The sequence below is a fragment of the Ursus americanus genome, chromosome 19 (genome assembly GCF_024610735.1).
Source record: "Ursus americanus isolate L20-20 chromosome 19, mUrsAme1.1.p, whole genome shotgun sequence".
Taxonomy (NCBI): domain Eukaryota; kingdom Metazoa; phylum Chordata; class Mammalia; order Carnivora; family Ursidae; genus Ursus; species Ursus americanus.
The window spans coordinates 53,786,958-53,806,806 of record NC_142145.1 but is presented as its reverse complement, the minus strand read 5'-3'; the positions used below and the strand labels follow the sequence as shown (position 1 = coordinate 53,806,806).

Genomic DNA, 19,849 nt, shown 5'->3' with positions numbered 1-19,849 from the left:
GATCGAGCCTCACATTGGGCTCCCTACTCGGCGGGGAGCCTGCTTCTCTTTCTCCCTCTCCCTCTGCCTGCTGCTCCCCCTGCTTGCGCTCTCTCTTTCTATCTCTGACAAGTAAATAAATAAAATCTAAGAATTGGATTGGACAAAACATGGAGAGTAAATTATTAATCTGGAAGGCAAAGTGAAGGAAATATAATATTGACCAGAAAACAAAGAGATTAAAGTCAAAAGCCGTGAAAGGCAGATGGAGGGGTCCAAAATACATCCAAGCGTTTGAGCCAGGAAGAACAGAAAAAATGGAGGAGGAGAAGAAATAAAGAAATACAGAAAGAAAATTCTTGGAAATTTAAAAAACAAAACGATGAGACTCTTCAGACTGGAATCACCACATACCAAGTGAGGCTGGTGAAGACAAGTAAAAGCCTCGCGGTCAGAGAGCTTTACAGAGAAAGGCACATCTCCAAAAAGGAATGCGAACGGACTTAACATCAATCCTCTAATTAGAAACACTGCATGTTAGACACAAATGAAACAATTCATTCGAAGTTCTGAGGAAAAAATATTTTTACTCTAGAATTCTTCACCAAACCAAAATAACAATCAAATGTGAAGACAAAGCGAAATATGTTCAGACACGAATCTTACCATTTTTGTAACTTCCATGAAAAGAAAATTGTTCAAAGTTACTTGTCAAGAACTGGGAAAGGTCTGGGATTTTACTCTGCTTACAAGCTGGTTTTCCAGTTTCATAGATGCTGACAGAAGACACAAGACTCCCAGGTGAGAGAAAAGTGACTTTATTATTCATGGCACAGCAGGCGGCCTGAGCTTCTCTTTCCCATTGGTACTTCTTGCCCCCCAGTCCTATGGGGCTGATGTGGGGCAGCCCAGGTGGGTGCAGACAGTGGGTTTGCCTCACAGTCAGGTCACCCTGATCTCAGGAACTCTCTGGCAGTACCTGGGGCTGCTAGTAAACCTGACCAACTTTCCCTCAGAGGAACACATCATCATTATTATCCGTGTCAGGAAACAAACCCGCTTTCTATCCCAGAGGAAGACACTAATCTTGCTATACAAATGCCTTTGGAAAGATAGTTGGACAAAGGCTGTCACAATCCATATAGAAATGTCATGGAGTTGTCCCCCAACATTATTCCAGCAAGACACAGAAAAAAATCCAAGAAAAAAAATATGGGCTATACTTATGTAAAATTTTTTGCAGCTGACAATGAGTAGGGGAAATACATAATGCTCAAAAGAAATTCAAATGCAATTACGATGAGGTGCTTGGAAGATTCTCCTTTGACCCACAGAGTTTAAGTGGCACAGCATCACATTTACATTTCATCCTATGTGGCTTGTGCATATAACCACATTCCAACTCTATAGTGAGTAAAGTTTACATAATTTTTTATATGATAAGTGATACTTACTGTGGTTTACTTATTTATTTTTTAGATTCATCCTTCAGACAACTTGTGGGAAATCTAATTACAATCTCAAATGAAATCTTAATATTATAAAAATATCTTAAGCTTCCACAGCCAGACAGGACAAAATAAGAAAGACCAAACTTAACTTCCCTCCATGAGTAACGAAGAAACCGCACAAAGTATGTGGAACAACTGTTTTCAGACGTTGGACAACAGCCAGCTCCAGACTACGATCCTTGAGAGTAGATAAACAAAGTAAGCCCTACATTTGTCCATATTTCTGCCTGGAAGCACTTTCCCAAACACAGGTGTAAGTAGAGGAACTCCAGATAGGGTCCAGTGTCCCACTGAGATGACAGGATGGAAATCAGAGTTCGAAGAGGCCAAAGCAGCTGGAGGTTGAAGGGCTGAACCCTCAGAAACAAGACTCCTTCCATCTTGCAACACCGCCATCTTCAACACGAAACCTCAGTGACCCACACGTGAGTCATTCCTTTGAAGGGCGACAAGGTTCAGAGTCTCCACCAGTGGTGCAGTCTGAGAAAACATCATTGGTTATAATGAGTGTAAGCAATAAACTCTCATGCTTTAAGCCAATGAAATATTCAGATTGTGTGTCACAGTAACCAGTGTTATTTACCCTGGTGAATACCACATGATATTTTTCAACTTCTGGAAAAAAAACTTCATAAAGATTAGATAAAAATGGTAAAAACAGGAGAACACATTTGCAATATACATTGCAAACAAAGAGCTGAAAAATCAGTAAGACAAAAACTAACAGGTCAATAGAAAAACAGGCAGAAGTTATAAACAAAGAGTTTTCATGAAAAAATACAAATGGTATTTAAACACATCAAAAGATTCTCAAACTTGCTCATCATGAGAGATGCAGATTAAAATTAAAATTATACAGTGGTTTATATATTTTTAAAGCAGTGAAGTTCATTTTTTAAGAGCAAAGCTATAACTTAAATATATTTAAAACAAACCTCAAAAATAAATAAAAATGTCCTTATAAAGTATGTATAATATTCCAGTGTAAAGTATTAACAGATAAAATTAATAAAAGTGTTATTCAAAAAAATAGATAAAAAATAAAGGTGTTATTCAGAAAAAAAGCTAGACAACACATTAAAATAAAAAACATGTAATTTATCCTGAAAAAATTTAAGTCCAATAATGTTATTGAATCTTTTGAAGTCTGATCCTAACAAATAAAACAAATCATGGCACCAGTTTGCCTTGTGAAAGGATTATTGAGTACACATTTTCAGCTGCTGAAAAAGCCCTTTCTGACTTTGTTCTAGTTATGGGAATGGTGAACAGACAATACTCCAAATATCTTCTAAAACTCCATCATCTTCCTTTCTTATTTAACTTAGAGGAGAAATTTGCAACATTTTTTTCCTTTTCCTTTTCCTTTTTTTTTTTTTTGGTAGCAGACACGGCAATATTTTTATCAATCACAAACTGTAGTTTATCTCAAATTCACCTTTAACTTAATTTCATCAGATATAGAATTTCCCTACCAACAAATTTGACAACCTAGAAGAAATGGATAAATTCCAAGAAACATATAACACAGCAATGCTAAATCATGAAAAAATAGAAAATCTGAATAAACTGATTACTAGTAAGGAGGTTGAATTAGTTATCAAAAAACCCAACAAATAAAAGTTTAGGATCAGATGACCACAGTGAAATCCTATCAAATATTCAAAGAGGAATTAATACTAATTCTTCTCAAACTCTTCCAAAATATAGAAAAAGAGGGAATGCTTCTAAACTCATTTTATGAGGCCAGCATTACCCTGATACCAAAATCAGACAAGGAAACCACAAGAAAAGAAAATTACAGGCCAATGTTCCTGATGAACATGGATGCAAAAATCCTCAACAAAATATTGGAAAACTAAGTTCAACAATACATGAAAGGATCATACATCATGATCAAGTGGGATTTATTCCAGGGATGTAAGGTTGGTTCCACATCTTCCAATCAGTCAGTGTAATACAGGACATAAACAAACAAAGGATAAAAATCATACGGTCATCTCAATAAAGCCACAAAAAGCATTTGGCAAAATTCAACATCCATTCATGATAAAAAGTCCCAACAAAGTGGGTACAGAGGGAATGTACCTCAGCATAATAAAAGTCACATATGACAAACCCACAGCTAATATCATATTCAATGGTGAAAAGCTGACAGCTTTTTCTTTAAGAGTAGGAACAAGATTAGGAATTCTACTCTGGCCACTTTTACTCAACATCATATTGGAAGTCCCAGCCAGAGCAATTAGGCAAGGAAAAGAAATAGAAGTCATCCAAATTGGAAATGAAGAAGTAAAACTCACTATTTGCAGATGTCATGATATTTATAACACCCTAAATATGCCAGCATAAGCTGTTAAAAGAAATAAAAGAATTCAGTAAAATTGTAAGATATGAAATCAACATACAAAAATCAGCTGTTTCTATACACTAGCGAACTATCGAAAAGAGAAATTAAGAGAGCAATTACATTTACAATTGCATCCAAAAAAAACCAAAAACCACAAAACACCTTGGAATAAATTTAACCAAGGAAGTGAAAGCCTGTATGCTGAAAACTAGAAGACTAAAAGAAATTGAAGAAGACATAAATAAGTGAAAAGATATTCTATGCTCATGGATTGGAAGAATTAATACTGTTAAAATGTCCATACTACTTAACCAATCTACAGATTCAATGCAATCCCTATGAAAATTCCAACTGCATTTTTCAAAAAATAGAACAAACAGTCCTAAAACTTGTTTGAAACCACACAAGAGCCCAAATAGCTAAAGAAGAACAAAAGCTGGGGGCTTTCAAAAGTCCTGATTTCAAACTATATTACAAAGCCATAGTAATCAAACCAGTATGGTATTGGCAGTACAACAGACACGTAGATCAATGGAACAGAATAGAAAGCCCAAAAATAAATCCATGCATATGTGGTCAATTAACTTACACAAAGCAGGCAAGAATATACGATGGGAAAAGGGCAATCTCTTCAACAAATGGTGTTGGGAAAACCCGACAGCCAACGCAGAAGAATGAAACTGGACCATTACCTTCAACCATGCACAAAAGTTAACCTGAAACGGATTAAAGACTTGAACATAAGACCTGAAAACCATAAAACTCCTAGAAGAAAACGTAGGTGGTGAGCTCCTTGACATAGGTCTTAGTGATGATTTTTTGAATATGACACCAAAAGCAAAAGCAACAAAAGCAAATATAAACAAATGAAACTACATCAAACTAAGAAACCTCACAGCAAAGGAAACTGTCAATAAAATGAAAAGGCAACCTACTGACTGGGAGAAAATATTTGCAAACCATATGTCTGAAAAGGGGTTAATATTCAAAATACATAAAGAACTCATACAACTCAACACCATAATGCCAGGCTCAGTGGGACTAATGCAGATTCCGTCCTATCCGAACTTGCAGACCACACACCCTTTTTAAAAATGAAGTCATCAGTTTTTATCTTAAAATGTAAATGATTCTAAATTCAGATTAATTTACAAAAAATAATGGTATGCCCCCAATACCATATTTTACTACTGAAAAAGGACAATGTGTCAGAAACCAGGGTTACAAAAAACTGGCATTCTAACCTTTTCTCAAGTTCAGAATGTGTAAATTAACAGTAATGATAGCTCATAGTCTCTGTGGGAAGATCACAGAGATGAGGACAATAAAATGTCTGGGATGTAGAAGGGCGGTCAACTGTTTTCCTAACTTTTGGATGAAGGTGAAGGCATTTCTATCGGGAAAAAAGGGACGCTGTACAAAACAAAGTTGAGATTTTGGTCACAGGGCATGAACATCGTGATCAACATTGTTCCCGGGGCTGCTGGAGAGGATACTCTTCACAGCCCAGTGTCAGCTCTATTATGAGACTTTCTTCAACCATAAGCACTATCAAAACTGCCCAGTAACAGAGAAAATGGAAGCAGTTTAAGTAGGTATTTGGTGGCACTAAAGACGAAAGGAGTCAAATTTTCCCCATAGTTTCATATAATCAGGGCGATTTTGGTTACAGGGGTCATCCTGGTAAAGCAATATTAATAATAACACTTGTCAAATCCTTTCTTTTTCCTCTAAAGCAAAGATTAGTAGGGTAAATGGAGTGAAGGATTTTGAGAAAAACTGATATGTGAGCACTGTTCTTAGTATCGAATTCCTCAGGAATTATTTGCAAAGATTAAAGACAACTTACTGTCCAGCTCACAGTCGGCTTCAGGACAGATATTTCGAGCATTTTGTTAAAAAGAACAATACAGCAAATTGAATTTGACCTTAAGACCAAAGAAGTAGTTTCAAAAGTTGGCTTAGTTGAATTACCATAGTTAAAAGCTTGCTCTCATGCTGAGACCCCCTTCGATCCCCATTTTACATTCCACCACAGGTCAAATAAATAGCACTTCCCAGGGCTCGCCACAGTCCCCTGCAACATGCTGGCTAGGTCAGAGCAGCCAAAGCTCGGCAGAATGACAACAAGCACTGTGTATTCTTCCGGGCACGGCAGGGGTGAAGTTCCGCTGTTTCAAGGTCAGAGCTCACTACTAATTAAATATATATAAAGGATTGTTTTAAAGAAAGGATTTTCTTTACATGATCTTTCATAAAATGGCACCAAAATGATAAAACCAGGGCATCCTAACTGAGAAAGCCAGAGGATGCAGCCTAGAACCTCCCAAAGGACCCACCCCATCATGACATTTGATAGAATGTTCAAATTGTTGAACTGTGGCAGGTGAACTTCAGAATAGATGCATGAAAACCCCCTAGTCACAGAGCAGCACTAACAAGATTTCCAATGACTAACTCTGCCACCTTTCCACCTCTTTTTGGCCGGCTACGTTCATGGTAACTAAGCCACTAGAAGCCCCTGATGTCCTTAGCTCCTCTTTGCCTTGCACAGCTCTTGGTAGTTGGAAGCTTCTGGAAGGGATATGCATAGGTCAATTGGAATACCTGCCAACACCATATCTCTTGATACTAGATTCTCCACCCTCCAATATGAGCCAAGGGCAGTTAATCTTAAGGCAGTATGCTTCTAAATTCTTGTGTCAATAGTTCACCTACCCAAATACTCCATCAGAAGGTCCACAGAACTTGGAGGAATTAAAAGCTGGTATATTCCTGGAGAAATGAATACTTGAATGGTTTTGGCAAGAGGGGTATCTGTAAATGTGTATTGAGTTTCAGGGCACAGTCATAATCAGTTGGCTTTTTATTTTTTCAAATATAAAATTGTGATATTGAATTACACTGAATGCATTTTTTTCTTTTTTAACATTGGGTACAAATCCGATGTTATAATTTCATATTATTTTCATATAGATTTCAGAAAATGTAGCTCGAGAAATGTTCCTGATACATGAGAGATTGTTGAAGATAGTGAATAGTGTTACTTCTTTTACTGCGTTTACTTCTATCTTTACAATATTTGGTGAAGATAGTGATAATTTTACATTTGTCCCAAAAGAGCTTTTCGAAAATGAGAAATCTTAATGTAGTCCATATCCTCATTTTACGGGTGCCTTCCCGGTCCCAGCACCAAGCCGGGAATCAGACCGGAGTCTGAGAGCCATGACCATGGCATCTAGTTCACAGAAGTGTTTGAACTTGGTGACGGAGGAGCATCTGTGAGGGTGCCCAGAGCCGGCCTGGCATCTGCCGGCATTTGGAGGTGAGCAAGGATTAAACCCCACGTCTAAATAGAAGCCCTGGAAAGGACCTGAGTGTTTGCCATCGCGGAAACATTAACTAGAAATTGTCTTTTGACTAAAATCTTAAATTCTTGCGTTTTATTGCCCTTGAGTTTTTACTCTACACCCAGAAAAAGCAGTTTCTTGTTACTTAGACTTGGATAATTAAAGTTTTATATACCCGTCTGGAAAGACAGACAGGTTCACTGCTGCCTGATGTCTGCTCTGATAGCTACGTGTTAAGGAACATCAAAAGCGAGTCTGGGAGCCGGCTACAGCAGGCTGGGGGTTGTGGTCAGACAGAGCTGGTCCCAGCTCTTCACGAGGGTGTGGTCGTTTCGAGCAGAGCTCAGAAAATCACTGGAATTTGGAGACTCCCCAAATTAAAGTAATAAGCATGTTGGGATTCAAGTTCAAACTGAAGAGAGAGATTTGCCCAAGAAAATGTAACACCCTAGGATATCTATATTCTGCTACTTGGCATCATTTCTTTTTTCAAGTTAATAAGGAATAGATGAACATTCAGTCTCCAGTCGAATAAAAAGATTTTAAGAACAAAACTATATTATACGCTGAAACTCTCTGCGAGCTTTACCAGAACGCTATGGTTGAAGTTCTGTGTCTGTTATTAACGTCTATTGTTAAGTTTACAGTTTTCTTCTGGAGACGAGCTGGGGCCCAAACCTGACGAACAGGTTCCCGCTTCTGCGTAAAGGAAAAACCTGAAGGGGAAACAGCCAGCTGAGAGATTTTGTACACATTTTGCAGTTTCTCCTTTTCTCTCTGGGGATACCGGGATAGTCTGTGTTTGTACACAGGCAGGCAGACACATCACCGCTGTAGGATTCCCACCTCCCACCTTCATCCAGAGAAACTGTGGTGAAGATTATTCTGTAAACCAGAGATGCAAGAATTCAGGCTAACGGGCCTCCCAGCGCCCTTCCACTGATTTAGACCTTGGTACGGCCTCTCACAAGTGAAACAGCTTCTATTCTCCAGGGCAGGATTTTGGCAGATTAAGATTTTGCTATCATCACTGTGCTCAGTATCGCTAATGATGGTTTCTCTGTGATAGTAAGCCCTCCCACAATCCCGTTGATTAGAATTCATAGGGCTTTTGCTTGAAAATAATTTCTGATCAATTCTTTTTCTTTTTTCTTTGCTGGCTTCCTCCCACTTCGTTGGGCTAAAAAAAGAATGAGTTTGAATGGCTTATGATTTTTATTTCAGCCCCTGCCCCATTTATGCAAACTGGTCTTCCTTGGCCTTTTCTTTCTTTCTAATTTTTCCTAAGAAAAATGGAGCACCTTGTGCCAAGAAAAATATTTTCTCCACCGAGCATCTTCCCAGGAACGGAGTTTTTGCTCTAAGTTCCTAAGTTATACTTAAAATCTCAAGAAGCCTCCACACTTTATCTCAACCTTACACTTGGAAACCTTAGTAACTTTATCTTTGCCTGAGCAGCAGTTTCCAAATGTCAAGTACAGTTTATTCCATTTTAAGCGAAGGATTTCAAATTAATACATTTTTTTTCAAATCCTTATATATTTTGGCCAGAACTATAGCTCTCTCTTGAATGATTCTTAGATCATTTCTGCCTGCTTATCATGTAATTATTGACCCCGAAGAACTCCTCCTAGCACCACCTTCCCCCAGCTTTTAAATCTGTCAGAGTGGAAATATCACAATGTCTAGGAGTCCGTTTGCTTGTAAACATTTGCTACTGGTATGTGTTCACCTCATGAGGATCAAATATGACTATTGCCAACAGAAAACTTCACAACCTTGGAGAGGTTTGCAAATCCAGCTGCAGTTAAAAAAAAATGCAACAGGAGGCTAAACTCATGGATTCTTCTAGAAGGGCATAACCTTCTCCCCCTCCAACTCATTTTCTGTGTGTGGCTAGCCATGGCATGACCTCCCCACAGAGAAGGGGCAGATTAAGGAGGGAAGGTGGAAAAACAGAAGGAAAGGGCTGGAGGCCAAGTGGGCAAGTACCCAAGGAAGGAGACCACTACTGGAGAACGGCAGAGGTCCTTCCGAATGAATCATCCCTTGTCCTCATTTCGATATTGCGCATTCTCCGTTTTGAGCCCGGAAGAGGTTAAAACAGAGAGATGAAATGAAATGCCTCCATAAGCAAGCCTGTGCTTCCGATGATATTTTGCGGCGTTTTCTCAAGGAACACGGGCTCAGCTTGCTCCTTCGGCTGTCACTGTCACACAGCACGATTGCCACAGGACCTACACCTTTACGTTGATGTCACTGAGGGTGCCGTAGCCAAAGGAGGTCCCTTTAAGTTGGCCCCTCTTAAAGTCAATACGTACATTTCAATAGATTGCTAGATAGCAGCAGGACAGACTTCTCTGTTGGCTCACCTTCTTAGGGCCAAGGTCACTGCCTGTTGTCCTGGTGTGGCTTCTTGCAGGGAGCACTCCTCAAATTTAGTTACCTCTGGGATGTGAAACAATCTGCAGGATAAATGCCATCAATTTTCCTCAAAAATGCGGGAGCATAGAGAAGAGATTAAAGCACTGTAACTCATAACTTACAATGTTTTTATAATAAAAAAACACAATAGTTCTATTTTCAGATGGAACACAGAATTCCTACTTTACATAACAGAACACCAGGCTACCAAGATTTTAATACTTAGGGGGCTTGAATATTTAGGGGGTAACCTCAGGAACATTGACTCTCTTCCATTTGATAGGTGGCTTCAGTAACAACATTTCAGAGATGCTGACTGAAATCAGCATTGCTAAATGCACATGCTGAGTTATACTTACCTGTTAGTGGGGTGCAGTTTAAATAGCCTTTTTAAAGATAAAGTTGGTTGTAATCACAAAAAAGAGATCATTCATAGTGAGGATTCAAACTCTCTTGAGTTAAAGAAAAAGAGGCAAGAAAGGAATTACTAATTAAACTCCTACTTAATTAGTAGTTACTAAGTAATTATCGTATAATTAAAAAGTCAAGGGCAGGTCCAGTTTCAGGCACGCTTGGATCCAGAGAATCAACCAGTACCCAACGACATCCTTTACTCTCTCCTTTACTTGGCTCTGCTGTCTTGTGTGTTAATTTCACTCTCAGGAGGACTTTCCTATTGGTGGCCCCTGGCAGCTAGAGGCTTAATTTTTATCCTTATAACAAGGAATTTCTGTTCCCAGTAGATCCACAAAAGACATCCCTGGACCTGTTCCTTGCCCAGGGGCATAGAATGAGCTCTTTGGCCATGAAGGGATCATATGCTCTTCTTTAGAAAGAACAGAGGGACCAGATCTATGCAAACCACAATAGACTGGCACATGTGAACACGTATAGGGGAGGGTTATAAGGGGCTCAGAAAGAAGTGGGAATAGATGTTGTCAGGTAATAACCTTGTAAATCCACTAAGACTATTTTTTGAAAGCATGTTTCTCCCAAGATCTGAGTACCTCCCGCGTGGTTAAGGTAATTCCTCCGCTTGACGGTGCTGGGTTTACTGGAGAGTAAAACTAACATTGATCTACCACCTCCCATTCAGTCTTCACGACAATCTTTGGTGGATATCACTAAACCCCATTTACAGATGAAGAAGCTGAGGCTACAAAATCATGACCACAACAGCAACCCCACCCACTGCCACTTACCAGCCTGGGTTGGGAGAGCACGGGCAGTTTGGGAAGACACTGCAGACAACCAGGGAGGAAGGAAGGAAGAGGACAGAAGGGGTCTGAGGTACTTGGTGGTCAGAGCAGGCCCGCCAGCCAGTGTGTCCTGGGGACACACTTCCTCTCTCGCTCCATCCCAGTCCATTTTCATGGGTCAGTAACCAACGTGTCCAAAAATGCATACAGGCCTTGAAGACCCAAGTGGCTATTAATTGTTTGTATATTAGGGTGGATTAAGTGAATCAGCTGTTTTCCTCCTGACACCTGGATTAAATTAATGGATTCTGATCAGTGAATCATTCAAGTGTGAGGGGGTAGCATGGGTCACCCTGGAGAAGGGCAGGTCGGGAGAAGGAATGTTCTGTGGGACTCAGGATACCAGAAGGGCTCTGAGACCACGGGCGAGAGTAAAGGCAGGTAGAAATCAACTCAGAAAGGGAAACGAACAGATCCCAATGACGAACTTCAGATACTTTCACATTTTGAGCAGAGTCAGCTCTGCTTCCGGAAATTGCACATGAGTGGAGGGGTTTGGATATGCTGTAGATTTCCATATGTTGAAATTCCTCTCTTCTCTTCTTTATTCACAGACCCAAAAACCTGAGAGACAAGGCCTTGTTCCTAGAAAATCAGGGTTAAGTAGTTTAGCCAGACCCTAACTACCATTTATAGCATAATGCACGGAAATCGTGCTGATGTTTGGAATGCAATCTCTTCATTCTTTGCGTCTTTCTGGTTTCCTGAACTCTCTCCCCATTCCTCTGAAAGCAGTACCCTTTCCAGAACGACCAGTCTGAAGTTGGTGAACACCAGCTGTCACGTGAGGTAACCTTCCAGGAAAGAGGGCAGATTTCGGGGACAGCAGAAGACAGCAAGCTCACTTCCCGCTGGTCTGCAGGTGATGTCCTCTTAGAGTCCATACTGGGCCAATAAGCTCCTTCCTATCCACGTACTCTACTAAAATAACTAACTTCCACGGGGGCAGAACTCGAGCTGAAACTTCCACAAAAAGGTCATCATAGCAGCTAATTTTCATTGCGCACTGAGCATGCCAACACTTTTTCCACGTGCTCCTGTTTGCTGGGATCCAGTCACACAGAGAGCCCAGGAGTCTGGGACAGGAGTGCCAGCTGGAGGAGCTGCCGTGTCCGTGTCCGAAGAGGCCAGGAAATGAGAGGGAGCCACCGAGAACTCGCCCTGTGTGCAAGGGGAGAAGAGCTGTTGGAAGAAGAGAACTTCGAGGGTAATTTTGGTGTGAAAGAAAATATGTGAATCCCAAGAGATGCTCCAAAGAAATGAATCTGTTTTCTCTTTATAGTTTCTGGTGGACTCGTCTCTATTTTTATCACATTATTTTTAGTTAAGTGGATGTGTTAAAACATTTCATAATACTTGTTGTCTAAATGCACGATTGTAAATGGTTTACTGCCTTCTTTTGTGGTCTCGGGACCAGTTTCTTTCTCTTTGTGGAGCACGTTGGTGAAATTAAAAGTCAATTGAAAATATGACCCAATTTACCAAGATGTATGCTCAATTTCTTCAGAACTTTCCTTTGTGTAAAGCAAGCGATGACTGCAGTTTCCTCTCTTCCCCCCTCCCACTGCCACCCAGGTGAGCGGGCAGCACCTCCTGTCCCTGGGGCTGCCATGAGGACAGGAGACAAAGCAGGGCTCTGCCCCCAGGCAGCGGAGTGGTGTGACTGGAGAGACACTGGGATTCAGGGACAACTGGTGTGCCTTGTTCCTCTCCTACCAATACCGATTCATTCTTTAGCACTTCCGTCAATCCTCCTGAAAAAGAAAAGAAAAATAGTTAAATATGTACTTGGGATATATGTGGACTTTGGTGTCATCAGCCAAACACTATGTTTCAGATCCACCACTTGGTAGCGGAGAGTCTGGGCAGGTCGCCTAGTCTCTGTGGGCCTCACAGGAAGAAAATAAAAACGAGGGTTTAGAGGGGACCCGGTGGTGGCTGGCGCTAGGCTCTGGGTAAGTGGCTGTGCCTTTCTATACAGTATATCAGGCTCTCTGTCTTCTGTCATCCTAGAGGAGCATAATGTGTGGGGCAAGTGGAGGGAAAGAGGTGGGTGGGAGGGAAGGAAGAGCTGCGACTGGCTTCATGGCAAAAAGGGATTCAGAAAAGGGGCGCCTGGGTGGCACAGCTGGTTGAGTGTCCGAATCTTGATTTCGGCTCAGGTCATGGTCTCAGGGTCTTGGGATCAAGCCCTGCATCAGGCTCTGCGCTCAGCCTGAAGTCTGCTTGAGATTCTCCCTCTCCCTCTGCCCCTCCCACTTGTGTTCTCTCTCTCTCTAAAATAAATAAATAAATCCTTCTTAAAAGAGGGGGATTCAGAACAGAATTGAGGAAGCAGATATCTCAGGGGCAAACCTGGAGCTGAAACTTCCACAGAAACGTGATAATAGTGGCCGATGTTCACTGAGCGCTGACCGTGCCGGCGCGTTCTAGAGTAGATACTGTTGTCATCACCCCAGCTGTATAGATGGGGAACCCGAGGCTTAATGCATTGAAGTGACATGCCTCAAGTCAGCTCACTGCTAAGTGGTGACGTGGTGAGTTCGAATCAGACATTCAGATGCCAGAGCTCCTGCGTAGCTGTCATGCGGGGCAATGACTGGCGGCCTTGAATTGCCTCACTTCCCTCTGTGACGGCTGTGCCCCAGCAATGGTGGATAGACATTTGTGCAAGTTTCCAGTGATGCCCTGTTGGTGTCAGGGAAGCGGGGAAGAGAGGGGAGAGGAGGGAGGGGAAAGTAGAGAAGAGACTCAGGCAAGAATTGCAGAAGTGAGAGCTTGCAGAGATCCTGGGACCAGCTGGGGCCCCGTTGGAGCACAGGGAGCAAGTCAGGCCAAAGAGATCCCTGTGGGGAAGGGAGTAGGGTGAGGGGTCACGCCGTCGACAGCACATTGGCCCCTGATTTGGGCAGAGTTCTTGAAGGCTTGAGAGAGGAGAAGAAGCCTCCATCCAACAGAAATACTTCCACAGTGGAAATGTAAGCAGCCTCACATTTCCTCCTGGCCCCTCTAGCATTTTCTTAGCACGGCCAGCCAATTTCAGCTATTAAGGAAAATTTATTTTTTTTATAGAAGTACTTTGGTTCTTACTCCTTCTGAAAGTTTTTTTTTAATCATTTCATATGATATTTCTGAATACTCTTAGCCTTTTACTTTATACAAAACTCACCTTCTCACATATGTGTGAAATTAAAATTATTATATTTGTCTTTATATGTATTACGGAGAGCATTGTGATGGTGCATTATTTTATCATAATGTATAAAAATAACCAAATCATATAACAAAAATGTTAGAAAGTAAAGGAAAAACTCACCCACAATTTCAGGTTGCTCACATAAAAACTGTTATAATTTTGGTCTTTTTGTCCCAATCTATTTTTTCATATGCAGGCATTCACAGTATTTGCATAATTTTACGCCCCTCCTTTTTCACCTATCATTATGAAGGCATGTTTCCATTTGGGTAATAGCTCTTTGTCATCATTTAAAATTGCTTAATATACCAGTAAGTAGCTACAGCATATTTTTCTCAGCTATTCTACTAGAAATTGAGTGCTGAAGCAAATTCTGATTAATATGAATTTTGCCATTAAAAAAGACATGATGACTTTAAGGCACGGAGCAAAAAAAAAAAAAAAAAAAATCCCCATGAGCTCTAGTAGATAGCTGCTTAGAAATGCTTTTGAAAATAAAGCCATGGGATATTTCTATAGTAATCACAGCTTTTCATTATAACAGCTAGTATTTATGGATCACTGCCTATATGTTGGGCAGTAGTCTAAGGGCTTTCTAATATTAGTTCATTCATTCTGTTCCCACCTGACATGAGGAAGGCATTATTTGGAGCCCTATTTTATAGATAATGCCACTGAAACACAGAAGGATGAAGTGACTTGCACAAGTTTGTACGGCTAGTAAATGGCAAGGTGGGGACTCAAACCCATGCTGACTGGGCCCCCAGTTTGTGTACTTAGCCACCATGTCTTCAAATTAGCAGAGGGGTGCCTGGGTGGCTAGTCGGTTAAGTGTCCAACTCTTGATCTCAGGTCATGTCTTGATCTCGGGGTTGTGAGTTCAAGCCCCATATTTTTATAATAATAAAAATTTTAAAAATAAAAAGAGCAGAAAACTCTTGTACATTGGAAAGCATTTGATTTGATGGTTACACAGATCTGGGTCCAACTTTGACTCTGTCCCTTATCAGCTGCCCATGCTTAGGCAAGTTATTTAAGCTCTCTGAAACTTGAGTTTCTTCACCTATAAAATAAAATTAATAGAGTTGTTAGACTCTACAAATGGAATCATAGAAGTAAAGTGCTTGGCACAGTAGTAGAGGCTCAGTGAATGTTAGTTCCTGCCCCCCGCCCCCCGATCATCAGTCTGATAAGCAGCAAGAGAAGGAATAAGAGGTCAATTCTCCTTCATTTAGACTGGAAGAAGAAGCTGATAATAGATGGTGGATAAGCCCAAGCTTTTTTTTTTTTTTAAAGATTTTATTTATTTATTTGACAGAGATAGAGACAGCCAGTGAGAGAGGGAACACAAGCAGGGGGAGTGGGAGAGGAAGAAGCAGGCTCATAGCAAATGAGCCTGATGTGGGGCTTGATCCCATAACGCCAGGATCACGCCCTGAGCCGAAGGCAGACGCTTAACCGCTGTGCCACCCAGGCGCCCCAGCCCAAGCTTTTAATATCATATTGGTTTTTCACTTCAATCCTCAAAAAAAAGAAAGAAAGAAAGAAAGAAAGAAAGAAAGAAAGAAAGAAAGAAAGATATTAGGATAGGATCGTATAACACAGAAGTTAGTTGAACAAATGGAAAATGAAAATGGTAAGGATAAGACATGCTGGAAAATGGTCTAAAGTAACCAGAGATATTCCAAAGTGCAGGTCCTCAAGATGGGGCGATAGCCCCCGCACTGGACTGTGCCTTGTACGCGGTGGGCGCTCATAAATCCACATTGAGTGATGGACGAGTGATGCATTGTGGCAAGAAGGCTGCATCTCAGACATCGTAAGAGGTTTGTGCTTCTTGCAGGCTGGCCTTAGGAAAAACTGTGCAATGGATGACGTGTGCTTTAACTCTGAAAACTTCCTGAATCCTGCCTCCCGTTTCGGCAACTTGCCTTAGGTTTTCACAGTCTCCGTGGTTCTCAAATGTTCCACTCAAATGTCTTCACAGGCTTGTCCCCTGCTCTGCTGGAGACCTTGAACGTTTGCATTTCCCTTTCTTCCTTAACCTTCTACCCCGTCTTCCTCTGTCAAAACTTACTGTCCTTTAGCCCACTACCCCCACCTTCTAGGGCCCTGCTGGGGAGCCTGATTACCTGAATCAAACCTAAGTCCTTTGCCTGTAAGGCCCAAAGTATCTTTCCTCCTAAGTGGCATTTCATTGCCTGGGGTTTACAGGCGACAATATTTTGGAGGCATGACCCTTTCGTGCCATTTAATGGGAAATTAATGTAGTCATCTTCCAATGACATGTCTCTCTTGATGGGAATTTCTAGCAACTTGTTCTGCTCTCTACAGCTGTAGCTGAAGAAGTTATGGGGAACGTAAAGACAATTAGTTCCAGAGAGAGTCGTAAGAAGGAGAAAAAGAGAGAGAGAAGGGGAGAGAGAGAGAGAGAGAGAGAGAGAGAGAATGAGAACATTCATCCAGAAAAGCGAGAGTTGCTTTAAGAGGCATTTGCACTGTGCTCCCCTGAGAGCAAGCAGGGGAGGCTTACACTGCAGTCTCTCTGTCCACTTCTGAGGCCCACTAAAGTATCTACTCGGCCTCCAAGCACTCAGTGATGCTGCTAAACTCAGATGGGAGGGTGTGATCGAACATTAAGGGAGGTTTCCTGGAAAAGGCTTAAACTACTAGAAGCCATTAATCAAGGAAAATGTGAGATCCTTTTCTCTAGAGGTTAAGGCAACTCATTTCACTGAAATGATTTCATCGTGGTTGTTCCCGATGGTAAGTGACTGCCCTAAAACTTTGCCGACAGCCTTTTTCTGGTCCCAAGAGCAGACTATTCCAGACTGGTAAGAGCAAATATCTGGAGGAGTGCTTTCCCAGGCAACTCGAAGGCATGAGTCCCTTGGTGCTTTAATCTAGTGCCGAGTGATAGGGGTTCTCGCAGGGAGAGGGAGCCACGCCCCAACATAGTACATATGATTGATGCCCATCTTGTTTATGCTCAGACCCTTCATGCTTTTAGGGATAGCTTTGGCCTTGCGCTGGGCTGGGCTCTCCACTACCCTTTGGAATTTCCCATGGCCTTGTGCCATTGTTCTGCCCCTCCTAATCAGGCCTGATGCTTCCATCAAGTCATGACTGTTGGCTATTTTCAGCAGAGAAATGAACAATGCGTGAAATATGACCGTTTTCTCTAACTTGTAAACAAGCCGAGGAAAAAACACCAGGGCTTTCCCCTCAGCCACACTGGCCTTTTTCTGGTTCTTCCCCTAAGTCCTTTGCTCAGGCTGGAATGCTTTTCCCTGGCTGACTCTTTAAATCACCGGCTTCTTCCCTTTCAGGTTTGGGCTTAGCTGTTGCAGGCTCAGAGAAGTCACCCGTGACTTCAGGACCAAAAGGAGCACCGTGATGTCTAATGACACCCTACTGCTTTCCTTCCTAGGACCCCCCTAACCCCAAACTAATGACCTAACACTGTCTATGCACATACACATACACGTACATTTGTACGTACCTTGGTGTGTATATTTGCCAACTTATTGCTGGTCTCCTACACCAGACTCTCAGGACCCTGAAAGCAAGAACTATTACGTATGCCTGTTTCGTATCCAGAGATAAGCACAAAACAGGAGCCCTCTGCATATTCATTGAATTTGAATGAATGAATGAATGAATGAATGAACGAATGAATATCCATAAAGGGGAACAGCCAACGCTCTATTGTCTTTACCTCTGCGGTCCCATGGGGCAGTCACCAGCTACAGGTGGCTGCTGGGCACTTGCCATGTGGCTCATCCAAACTGAAATGTGCAGTAAGTGTAAGATAACTCCTGGACTTCAAAGACTAGGCCCCCAGAAAGTGTGTAAAAAATATCTGATTAGTAATTTTTAGTTTGATTACATATTTAAATCACATCTTAGATATATTGGGTTGAATAAAATGCAGAATGCATTATTAAAATTAATTTCCCCTGTTCTTTTCACTTCCTTCAGTGTGACTACTAGAAAACATAAAATCATAAGATTTTCTATTGTATTTTTATTAGCCAGTTTGCAAGAACAATCATGAAGTCAGGATGTTACCTCTAAATGTTGTTTAATCAATTCAAAGAGTAACTTCTTCCCCATATTTACCAACCTGGACTCTAGTCCTGGATCTGCCAGTAACTGGCTGGGGGATTGGGGCTCGGACACCTTCCTGAGGCAAGAACGGAATTAGGTCCTTTCAGCTTGAACAGAACAGTGTATAATTCTCTTATTAATTGCCCAGTTTGGACTAGGACAGCACAGAAATACTCCTGTTGCATTGATTTTATAAACCCCTGCTCCCTTTTCTTCCCCCGTCCTTCAGATGCACCCTGCAAGCTGCGCTCCATAAACAAAGTCAAAGATACATTTTAACAAAAGCTCTGTTTTCCAGGGCTCCATGTAACCAAAGTTGGTGCAAATAATAATTTGGTAATCAGACTCAAAGAGGTTGGTTTAGCGGGATTTCCAGAGCTGCCTTAGTGGACGCCGCTGATTTTTCTGCACATGTTCACAGATAAAAAGGCCTGAGGTCCTGGCACGTGGCGTCTCGCCCCATCTGGCTCTAAGAGAGCTCCGTGCTGGAAGTGGCCTTGCCTAAGAGCTGGGTTCAGAGCAGCGCCCAGCACGCGTGATATGTTACAGGATCCATGCCAGCCTTGCTGCTGTAGGCATTCCAACTGGGCTAAATTGCTTAGCAAATTCAAGTGGGTATGTTTTGATTTTAGATTCAGTACCTATTTGGTAAACCTAGAGAGAAAAGGGTGAGGGAACTTGATAGCAATTCATATATACTCATAGATACTTTGCCAGAGTCGTATCTGCAAAATGTGGCTTTGACCATGGCAAGAAAAGTGAGTGTGATATTCACCCCTCCCCCTGTGTGGCTGCTCCCTCAACAACGCCCCGCCTCCCCCTCCTCCATCCTGTCCCCTTGCCTGTGGCTGTCTTCTGGCCTGGAGGAGCCCTGCTCCCATTGCATTTGTGTATTCTTGCTCGTCCTCCATTGCACAGTCCAAGGATCAGCTCCTCTCTCGAGTCTTCTGGGTTCTCCAGAGAGGAAATGAAATGCTCCTAATCTGTGCTCTCGTAGGCAAAGCAAAGAGCGTACATGGACTGAATGTTGATCATTTCAATTTTGCAGGTATTATCAGATATAATTTCCCCAACAACTCTGGGAAGTAGGTGGCAGGGAAGAAGCAGAGGCACAAAGAGATTCAATCAATGTGTCCAAGTCACCCTACTAGTAAGTGTCAGGCTCAGGATGAAAATCCAGAACCTGGATATCTTGATAGGGTGTATATGGCCCCCTCTCCCCAGATGATGGGATTTTTTTGAGGGCCTGCACTATGCCTTATTAATCTTTTTATTTCCCAAGAGCATATAATAATGGCTGGCCTACAACAGATACTCACGAAGTGCCTCTTAATGAATGCATTAATTAATATTCAATCTAGGAAAAACCGGCATTTAAAAAAGTCACACAAAATATCAGTCTTCAACTAAAATTGGCCACTACTCAGGATAATTCACTTGCTTTCTTCCCCTGGGCACATTTTCACACTTGTGCCCAGACAAGTTATCTAAAGCCCAGACGATGTAAGGAGCTCAATGAAAGTAACACCCGCACTAAGACGAAGTTACAGGGTGTGGTCACCCATGACCTCCCTGAAGGACAGCAGGGTCTTTAGCGTGAGGGGGTTCTCTCAACAGTCCTGATCACCCATCCACTTCCCCTTGGCATTTTCATTTTCCTGTGGGCGCTG

The 19,849-nt window shown here is 41.8% G+C and overlaps 1 long non-coding RNA gene across 2 annotated transcripts in view; it reads right to left on the bottom strand.

The window, feature by feature from the left end:
* Nucleotides 1–781: 781 nt before the first annotated feature.
* Nucleotides 782–19,849, bottom strand: part of LOC123782032 (uncharacterized) — a 31,926-nt gene continuing 12,858 nt past the window's right edge. For both annotated transcript variants that reach the window (XR_015727796.1, XR_006776885.2), the window contains 3 exons: nt 10,817–12,627; nt 9,563–9,655; nt 782–1,970 (listed from right to left, as the gene is read on the bottom strand). This is a non-coding gene — a long non-coding RNA (uncharacterized LOC123782032). The remainder of the gene's footprint in view (nt 1,971–9,562; nt 9,656–10,816; nt 12,628–19,849) is intronic.